This window comes from Triturus cristatus, chromosome 1_1 (genome assembly GCF_964204655.1).
Source record: "Triturus cristatus chromosome 1_1, aTriCri1.1, whole genome shotgun sequence".
In the NCBI taxonomy this organism is placed as follows: domain Eukaryota; kingdom Metazoa; phylum Chordata; class Amphibia; order Caudata; family Salamandridae; genus Triturus; species Triturus cristatus.
Window position 1 is genome coordinate 24,903,117 of NC_140579.1, and position 11,080 is coordinate 24,914,196.

An 11,080-nucleotide genomic window follows, 5' to 3' on the forward strand; every position below is an offset into this window, starting at 1 on the left:
GCGCACGCCTTTGTGCTCCTTCAACACTGAAAAAATTGCAATCGCTGCTGGGCTTTCTGAATTTCGGTCGTACCTACATTCCTGATTATGCCCAGCGTATCAAGACGCTTTATGCCTTGGTACAACCTACTTTTACCAAATCGTGCTGGCTGCCAGAGCATTCAGCTGCATTGCAATCTTTGCAGTCTGATCTTCTTGCTTCTAAATTCTTACAAAATCGTGATAACCACACTAACCTGGTCATTAGAATTGTGCCAGGCGCAGTGGGTTTCACCTACTTAACGTTCAATGAGGGCGACACCGTCCCCATTGCTTACAAATCTCATCTGTACACTTCAGCTGAGCTGCGCTTTTCCGCTGTCGAAAAAGTACTGACAGCAGTTCAGATGGCGATCCTGAAGTAACGAGCGCTATCACAAGGAAAGCACATGCTGGTGGTAACACCATATCCTGCCCTCGAGGCAGTCACTAATGCTAGTGTACCGAATTCTAAGGCTTTGCATCCAAGGTGGATACAATGGGCAACTTCCTTAGCTTCGCCTGACGTCACTTATATCTTTGACGCGGCGTTGCAGTCTCAGGAGTTCTTGGAGTATGAATTTGTTCATCCGGCTCCTTTGACGTTGCGCCCACTAGAGGAGTACCGTTGTGTCATTTACACTGATGGGTCTGCGCAACCCGCTACTGGATCGAAGCATGCCTATTCAGCTGCCTGCGCAATTGTTGTGGGTACTTTCGTGAATGGAGAGTTCCAATCTGATGCTGTGCATACACAGACATTGGGTGATTGTACCGCACAGTTGGCGGAGGTTCGTGCTCTGGTGCTTGCGCTGGAGTTTGCTGATCCTCGAGTCACCACTCTTGTAGTGTGTGACTCGTTCTATTGTGTTCAATCTTACAATGACAATCTACATTTTTGGATTCAGAATGATTTTCATGATTCCAAAGGTAGCACAATTAAGCATAAAATGCTTTGGGTTAGAGTGGCAGCACTTAAAGAACTGCTACCACTCGCAAATGTAATTCACACTCTTGGTCACCAACGAGTTGGTGTCCATGCTGTCGGTAACAGTTTGGCTGACGAGGCAGCAAAAACCGCAGTGGCGACATATCTAGTAGCAGCAGTTACAAGATCCAAAAGTAAGATCGATGATGACATCTTGGCAGCTATTGCTGCTTCCGAGACCGGGAAAAACTTTCCGAAAGGTTTCCCTTCTCGATACCATTATCGCTTAAGTCCTGATAACGTCCCGTTAGTGCGGATTAACAACGTTGGCGACAGATTGATTCCCAACGCGGACCGCAGATACTCTTTGATATCAGCTGCCCACGAGGGTGTTGCGTCTGCGCATGCCGGAGTGTCGGCTACTGTATCTCTTTTGCAGCAGCGTTACTGGTGGTACGGTTTGTATAAACAAGCGCGGGCATACGTCCTTTTGTGTGACATTTGCCAGCAGATTAAACCTTCCTCTGCAGCGCGTCTACCACAAACTCAGCTGCATATATCTAATCAACCACTTGCGTGTGTTTATTTAGATCACTGTGGTCTTTTTACCTCTGATACTGCGTACAAGTACATCTTGGTTGCAGTTGATTCATGCACACGTTTCCTGTGGGTATGGCCACAAAGGAGTGCTGATGCCAGAACTGTCATCAAGGATTTGTGTGTCTTTGTAGGGAGTTTTGCATGTGGTACCCTTCATTCTGATCAGGGACCTGCGTTCGCCTCAAGGGCGTACAAGGAGGCAATGAGAAGTTTGGGGGTCCAAGTCAAATTTTCGTCTCCATACCGGCCTGAGGGCAATAGTGTTGTGGAGCGGATGAACCGTGATCTAAAGCAATCTTTGACAGCGAGGGTGTTAGGTACTGGCCAGAACTGGCTGACCCACTTGTATGACGTACAACGTGCACTTAATAATCTCCCTAGAAGGTCTCTGGGTGGGAGGACCCCGTACATGATGCTCTTTGGAGTGAGAATGTTTGTCCCAGACCTTGATGGTCTAGACATGGCAGCGGCTGCCGCGCCTCTTGACCTAGATGACCACTGTGCTGTATTGCAGACTCTACAAGAAGCCAGAGACACTCTAGCAAAGGAACACGTACCCTCTACATCCGAAGCTGCGCTCCAGATTCCGGTAGTCGGCTGGCTACCTCGAGTTGGTGACCTGGTCCGTGAGAAGGTGGAGAACAAGAAGAAGTTTGGCCCCTCTTATGGTGCACCGGTCCCGGTGCTTGGAGTTCTGGGTACACGTACAGTTGTTTTACCTTCCCTTCCTGGTCGCAAGGATAACAGGTACATCTCGATTGACAATGTCAAGCTACAGCGGGTGGCCGATTCTCCATAGTATGACACCTTCAGTTTCTTGCCCTTCAATGCTGAGAAATACTGTAGTGGTGCCACCCTCTAACATCTTGCCTGAGGTTTCCATTGAGATGCTTACAGTTGCTGCTCCGTCTATACCACCTACTGCTGGTGGTTTGCCTGATGATCCTGAGTATGCTTATCCTGCAGAAGTCCCTTTGCCTCTGTTACATTCTACTACAGTTGCCCAGTCACATTCTTCCTTTGAAACTGAATCATTGACTTCCACTGCCCCTTCCAAAATTTCTATATTTTTTGCCTGATTCAAGAGACATTTTTTGGTTGCACCTTGGACTTACATCTGGCTGGTGCTGATCTGTATTTTTTTGTTCATGACCATTGGCTTTGTGGTAGTGTTTTTTAGACTGATCAATGGACACTACCTGAATGAACGATCTTCAATTCGATTAATTGATGGAACTTTAGCCCCCCATTCCTCATCACACATCATGAAAAGGGATCAGACATCACTGCATGGCCTGTACGTGATTGAATTGCTTGGGATGCTGTGAACTTTCAAATTCATGGACCCACCGAAGTGATTAATGTTCCCATTGTTGTTCGTGTTTCTATGGGTGATGTAGTTAAACAAAACATCTGATCGGATGATTGGGATGTGCAAGCGATAGAATCACTATTTTCTGATTTGAAATATTATGCTGCATTTGATGCTGAACATTTGTATTTGAACACTGCTAATTATGGTGAACAATTTTGCTATCAACATTATGGCACACATTTCTTACACAGAGCAAATACTTTTTGAAATTTTGTTAATTTCACTCAATGAGAACATTGTCCTGTCCCTATGTCTGGAAGTTCTACCACTCTAGTGAAAAAATTCACATACTTTTCGGATTTTAGTGTGTCTAATCCAGCCTCTTATTATTTTAAGGTGGCAGCAGAAACTGCTTCTAAGATTAGATTGACACACACCAAATTATTATATTCTAAATCCTTTATGGATGAATTGGCTATCGGAGGGTATGACCTATGGAAAGCTACTATCGATCTTAAATCGGTTTGGGGAACTAAGCCGTGGCAGGTACAGGGAACAGAAGCTTTGCATCGTGCCTGTCTTATCCCGAACCATATGTTATTTTTGAATTCATCTATTTTTCAGACCACCTGTTTTGGATTGGCTATATCTAAAAAATTAGTTTCCCCCTCGATCCCGGATCTGGGCGCTTATCCTGATTGGAATAATCACACAGATCTGTCCCTTACCATGTTGCAGTCCCTCGTTTCAAACAACACCTTCAATGTTTCAGAATTAAACCCTGAGGGTTGGTTGGTTTGGCAAACGAGTTCAGATTCCTGTCAACGTCGATTTCTGAATTTGACTCCAGGGTATACACAAGTTAGAGTTGACCCTCGTTTTACATCTTCACACACAGTAACTACCTACTCTGTGGGTAAGTTATGCCAGTCATGGCTGCAACATACCACATTAGCTTCAGTTAAGCTGCATTTATCACGATTAAATGACAAAATAGATTTGAATGATTTTATTAAGGGACCTGCGACTGGCAGGTCCAAAAGATGGGTTTATGCTATTTACAATGAAGTCTGGAAGTTATCGCAAATTGAAGCTGCTTCCAGGTTACGTGCTATTGATCAGGCCAATATGGAGAAAGTGTTGGCTGTGATTGATAATAGTATTAATACCTTATCTTCGAGAATATATACATTAGATAATATTGTTTCATCTGTCGTAGATATTGTGCAAGATGATGTATCTGTGTTGTATCATGGTCAGAATCAGTTGCGTTCAATTATGCATTTTGCATGGACTTTGCAAACGTTAAAGGCAGGGAAAGTCCCTTGGGATTACATGAATACTTCATCGTTGTTCCTTCCTTTTAATTTGACCGCGAAACAGCAATTCATGTCCATGAAAGACGCTACTTACGCATTACTGCACATTGAGAAGTTAGTACCTTTGCCTTTCTCTATTATTGAGTTAAATTCTGCCGTATGGCTTGTACACGGGTTGATCATGTTACCTTTTCCTTTATTCAAGTTTTCTTCATGTATGAAGCATTATGCTGTTGGCAGATATGAACAACTTGGTACTGCCTTCCTGCACGAGGTTTGGTCCCTCCCATTTACGTATAGGTGTGTGAGGGACAGAAAGGAGGTGTACTTAAAAGGTGAAGAGTGCACTTCTGCCCCTGATCATTCTGTAGTTTGCAGACATATACAATTACATTGCGCTTGTTATGTAAATGCTCCTAATTTAGCTTGCGTTCTGAAAGGGATTCCCATGCAAATAATAACGTCTTCGTTTAAGCTGCTTGCTAACGGTAGTTATTTGCTTTTAAATAATGAAGCTTGCTGTGGGATGCTAGTGGGTATTCCTTACATAGTAACGGTTTCGCAAAGGGTAGTTTGCTGTAATAACGTCCTTTTCCCACCCCCGCAAGGCCGGCTCGATGTATCCATCTGGCCTGCGATTCCAACCTTGAAAGCAGAGTTCAACAGGATGAGCAGAATAAGGGCTCTTTTGTCTCAAAAAGAGGTTGCGTTGACTTCGTCCCGTGAAACATATCTCCTTAACGTAGCAAATACACGTACTGAGGTGCAGGCTCTTTTGAATACTGACCTCCTCCTACATTTTGGAACTCTGATACAGACTATCTTTAATGCTTCGTCTACAAGTGGCCATGTCCATTTTTTTAAAGGCGTGGGCTCAGGTCTCGTCACATCTTTCCAAACTATTTTTGGTGTGATCCCCGCGTTTTTACATTCTATTTTTTCCAGTGTCTTCGGAGGTTTTCCGTTGCTCCTCGCTCTTGTGGCAGGGATCCTCTTGTTGATCTGCGCGCTGAGATATGGCTGCACGCCTAGCACTGTGAGACAGCATGCCCCGCCTGCTCCATCTTCGTAGCCGGATGCTTGAATGCTATGGAACCTTGCCCCTGGCGACTATGAGTGTCGCGTATGGATTATCTTTCAGGTTCTCGTTTTTTACTTGTGTACAACCTGTCTTTCACTGACTAGATTGTCCCTTCCAGTGGGCTCTGGATTTGTGCCTGTCAAACTTGGTGTCACCTGACCTGGATTTTGATCGACTAATGGGCCCTCTAGTGGCTCATGAGTTTGACTGTTCTGGTGTCGGGTTTATGGCCTTGGGTGCTGCGCATGGAGTCCTTGGAAATTGGGATGTCGGAGAGGCCGCTATTGATTTCCTGGAAAGGAGTTATATCGAGGAACCTGTCTGTTTGCCTAGTATGGTGCTCGAAGCTCCAATAATTGAAGAACACGTGTGTTCCTTTCACTTGCTCAATTGGATGGCAGACACTTTTGCGGACCATTCCAATGATTTCCTCTTGGAAGCTGTTGCAACTTATTGCGCATATACCTTGATGGATTGACTGTCTTACATTGTCAAGTCATGGTACAAATGTCGATGTCATTTTTTCCACATTTTTACATGTTTTTTTTAAGGGACATCGTTTTTCTTTTCAAAAATGTTTTTCTATTATTTTTTTTCGAACTTTAAACTTACCTTATATGGACTTATAGTTCATGCCCTTGGTTCCGTTCTATCTCACTTGAACTCTGCGTTCTTGACAAGTGCGCCCTTAGTGGTTAGTAGTCCGATCAAAGGGGGGTGTGGTGTGGATTAGCCACGCCCTATTTACAACACTAAGTTAGCATAACTGAGACAACTGTTAGAAAGCCAGCTTGCCGTTTCTGCTGCTTTACACGCGACACCGTTGTTATATGTTATTCATTTTAGAAATGCTTACTCGACTTTGCCTTACAGGATAACAGTCTGTTGTTTAACATTCTTAACAGTGAACAGTGCCCTTGGTCTGTACATCTTGTAAAGAACGAGTCTGGGTCACTAGAAGGTACAGAGTGTTGTGATTAGATTGATCGTACCACTTTTTAGACATATCATACATGCTGCTGCCAATATCTGAAGGACAAGTGCTTTTAATATTGCCGAACAGAATGTTTTAGATTCATTCGAACAGAAGAGCTGATGCAGGAGAGAGTCTAGCTGATCCTGTGATGTGATTCCACTAAGCTGATCTATACGGTATGGGGTCCCCCCTGTTAGCCTAAGAGACCTTCTATTAGTCTAATAATAGCCTATTAGTTGCTAGAGAAAGGAGTGTGGTTGCTATCCACTGTCAATACTATTATGATTGCTCCTTTCATTCTGTATGGTATTGTAACAATGCTGATGGTCCTGATCTTGATAATTTGTCTGCTTGTGTTAGACAAAGTACTGCATCTTAGGACGCGAGGTTTATAAATAAACTCCTCAAACTTTACCGTGTATTTGTTATTCTGTTGTGGACTGAAAAATAGGTAAAAACAGGTATTTCGGATTCCCACCACTCCTGAGAATAAATATCTAAGTCGCTTGTTCTGGGTTGTCTATACATTGGGACCGCCTAGCTAGATCTAGGCTAACGAATGGGACACTAAGCTAGTCGGATAAGGGGTTCTTGGTTCTGAGGGGAGTTTCTGGTACACCACAATTCTCTGAGGTCCTGGATTCCTGCGCATAGTTCTGTGCATACGCAGAATCCCTGCAACATGGCGCACCTAACGTTTGGTCTTAAGTTCTGAGACGCCTTAGTAGTGCTTTTTATTAGTCCACAACGCCCTCACTCTGGTTTCCGGTTAACGGGAGTGACTGCTTTACCTACCTAGGTTTCGACTAAAGGATCTTTTAAGCTTGATAATTAAAAAGGTTACTTGTTCTGAACCCAAGTGCTACTGTAGAACTTGTTATTACTCTTTAGTGTGTCTTAATGGTAGTCGACATAGCCGCACATAGTCTGACTCCTCTGCGTCAACACTTGAGGACGTATGGGGTGCCTGATGACGAGCTGGCTGTGGTTTTTGTGGTAAGTGCTGATGCAGCGTACCGTTCTGAGTTGTTTTACTCTTGGGTGACTTTTCCAGAGGTGAATGCGAACGATGATACGTTCCATGCCTACACTGCCCCACAGGTACCCGCAGCTTATGCCCCGTATAGGACACTTGAAATTCCTATTTCTGCTTGGCAGCATAGCATTTGGTTTAATGGCGCCCTCCCCCATACGGTCGCACCGCCGAGAATGGGCACTTTGTCGATTGCAGGGGCTGATTGGCCGGTGCTAGCCGGATTCACACCCCACCCCAACTACATGACGGTTGGGGTGGCAGAATTGCGAGTGCTGCACACTGCTCTGATTACGGTCCATAGGGCTTTAGTGCAGTACGTGTCTCGCAACGTGCAGGTGGGGGAACCTGCTGTTGCGGGAAACACGACTGACCACCGTGTGGTGGTCATTAGTCCCGTGATGGTTAATGCGGTTGTCGGCAAGCGCCCACAGAATAAGGATGAATTTCCTTACTGGCTTGCTGAGAAGTTTGATCAACTAGATGCCGTGTTTCCAAACACTTCTCCTGTGGATAAACACAGGATACTCACCATTACTTTGCCAAAAAGACCTAGTCCCTGATATTGTCGATTGTGACAATTGGGGCAAGGTATTTTCTGCGACCTATTCGAAGTGCTACGGCACTCCGTCTATGTCTGTACTACCCTCTGTCATCAAGAAAGTCCAGGAAAATCATGGTGCAGAGGCGGCCATTGAATTGGGAATGAGGCTGGTCGACAGCTTCGATGTGGAACTTGTGGATCCTGTCGACAGGCCCAGAGAATTTGCAAAAATTATTGCGAAAGCCTACAGAATGGTGGGGCGTAGCGCCCTAGGCGTGAAGCCCACCGTTAAAATTCCTGATGTAGTACAGCAGACTAAGGTGAGTTCGTCTACTAAAGACGAGAAACCCAAGTTTCCGAAGGAAAGTTGGCGAACAAAAAAACAGGGGAAACAGCAACAGAAAAGGAGGTCACGATCTGCTTCGCCTGTTCAGTCATCTACTGAACGCAAATATGATTTGCGCGATCGTTCTAGTATTAAGTCACCTGATAGATTTCAGGTTTCTGAACGCTCTCCTCGTTCTTCACAGGAAACATCGGCTACACAATCCGGTGGTGGAGATCGAGGAAGAGGAAGGGGTGCCAAAGGTCGTGAGCAGCCCCGCCAGTCTGACGTAAAAGGCAAGCAGGAAGAATTTGCACGTCAGAGACCTCCATTTCAGAAAAAAAAAGTTTGCTGCTTTAACCGCGAGGTATGCCTCAGATGGTACGGACGCTACTTCAGAACCGGACATGGGCTCTAACGGTGTTGGACAGCGCGGCGGAAGTTACAGTAGTGCGGCAAGCACTGCGTCCATATCTGGAGGTGACAGCAACTGATACATATGTAAGTGTTGAAACTGCTGATACTCGCGTGGCTGCCCCTGAGCGGATGTTTGATATAATCCTTAAAATTGAGGGTGACATACACTGAAGAATTAGAGTGGTTTTTTTGGATAATCTGTCCTCCACATATGACATTCTGTTAGCGGAGGAGGATTGGTCCCCGGCTTTCGTGTTAGACGCTCCTAGAGGGCAAGGAGTAATCCTCCCGTCGTTTGGGCACGCAGTGCCAAAGGAGCAATCTAACAGGTTAGCCAGGGAGTGGGCACAGGTGCAAGCGCCTGCGTTGTATCGTAATCAGGTGGGCTGGGATACGAATTCTCCCGCCCATACAATTCCGTTGCGGTCCGATCCCCAGCCTCAACCCCAATATCCCATGCGTCACGAGGCTAGATCTCACGTCGAGTCAATCCTTGAGCAATTGGTATATCAGGGTGTAATTGAAACTTGTGTGTCACCTATGAATAACCCTTTATTCACTGTGACGAAGCCTGACGGGTCGTACCGCCTAGTTTTGGATTACCGGCACTTAAATTCGCATTGCCGGACGTGCGCGGTACAGAATACTCACAGTTCGGCTCTCGTCGATAGTCTCGTGAGAAAACGGTTTAAAACCACACTTGACATTTCCAATGGCTTTTATAGCCATAACCTGTCCCCTCAGAGTAGTGAGTGGACAGCTTTTACCTCGGGCGGAAAACAAAGAAAATTTAAAAGGCTACCGATGGGCTATAAGAACAGCCCTGGGGTCTTTGCTGCTCAAGTGGTCTCGCTCCTAGAGTATATAGACCCGGATGCATACTCGTATGTAGATGACATCTATCTAACGGACGACGAGTTGCTTCCACACCTAGCTCGCATGGACAGCATTATTACTAATTTTGCAGACTTCGGATACAAATTCAATTTTGCGAAGTGCCACATTGCCGAGTTCACAGTGTTGTTCTTAGGGTACGAACTCAATAGTGAGGGTCGCGGCTTGGCTCCGCAGTTCCTTGAGAAATGCGCACGCCTTTGTGCTCCTTCAACACTGAAAAAATTGCAATCGCTGCTGGGCTTTCTGAATTTCGGTCGTACCTACATTCCTGATTATGCCCAGCGTATCAAGACGCTTTATGCCTTGGTACAACCTACTTTTACCAAATCGTGCTGGCTGCCAGAGCATTCAGCTGCATTGCAATCTTTGCAGTCTGATCTTCTTGCTTCTAAATTCTTACAAAATCGTGATAACCACACTAACCTGGTCATTAGAATTGTGCCAGGCGCAGTGGGTTTCACCTACTTAACGTTCAATGAGGGCGACACCGTCCCCATTGCTTACAAATCTCATCTGTACACTTCAGCTGAGCTGCGCTTTTCCGCTGTCGAAAAAGTACTGACAGCAGTTCAGATGGCGATCCTGAAGTAACAAGCGCTATCACAAGGAAAGCACATGCTGGTGGTAACACCATAGCCTGCCCTCGAGGCAGTCACTAAAGCTAGTGTACCGAATTCTAAGGCTTTGCATCCAAGGTGGATACAATGGGCAACTTCCTTAGCTTCGCCTGACGTCACTTATATCTTTGACGCGGCGTTGCAGTCTCAGGAGTTCTTGGAGTATGAATTTGTTCATCCGGCTCCTTTGACGTTGCGCCCACTAGAGGAGTACCGTTGTGTTATTTACACTGATGGGTCTGCGCAACCCGCCACTGGATCGAAGCATGCCTATTCAGCTGCCTGCGCAATTGTTGTGGGTACTTTCGTGAATGGAGAGTTCCAATCTGATGCTGTGCATACACAGACATTGGGTGATTGTACCGCACAGTTGGCGGAGGTTCGTGCTCTGGTGCTTGCGCTGGAGTTTGCTGATCCTCGAGTCACCACTCTTGTAGTGTGTGACTCGTTCTATTTTGTTCAATCTTACAATGACAATCTACATTTTTGGATTCAGAATGATTTTCATGATTCCAAAGGTAGCACAATTAAGCATAAAACGCTTTGGGTTAGAGTGGCAGCACTTAAAGAACTGCTACCACTCGCGAATGTAATTCACACTCGAGTTGGTGTCCATGCTGTCGGTAACAGTTTGGCTGACGAGGCAGCAAAAACCGCAGTGGCGACATATCTAGTAGCAGCAGTTACAAGATCCAAAAGTAAGATCGATGATGACATCTTGGCAGCTATTGCTGCTTCCGAGACCGGGAAAAACTTTCCGAAAGGTTTCCCTTCTCGATACCATTATCGCTTAAGTCCTGATAACGTCCCGTTAGTGCGGATTAACGACGTTGGCGACAGATTGATTCCCAACGCGGACCGCAGATACTCTTTGATATCAGCTGCCCACGAGGGTGTTGCGTCTGCGCATGCCGGAGTGTCGGCTACTGTATCTCTTTTGCAGCAGCGTTACTGGTGGTACGGTTTGTATAAACAAGCGCGGGCATACGTCCTTTTGTGTGACATTTGCC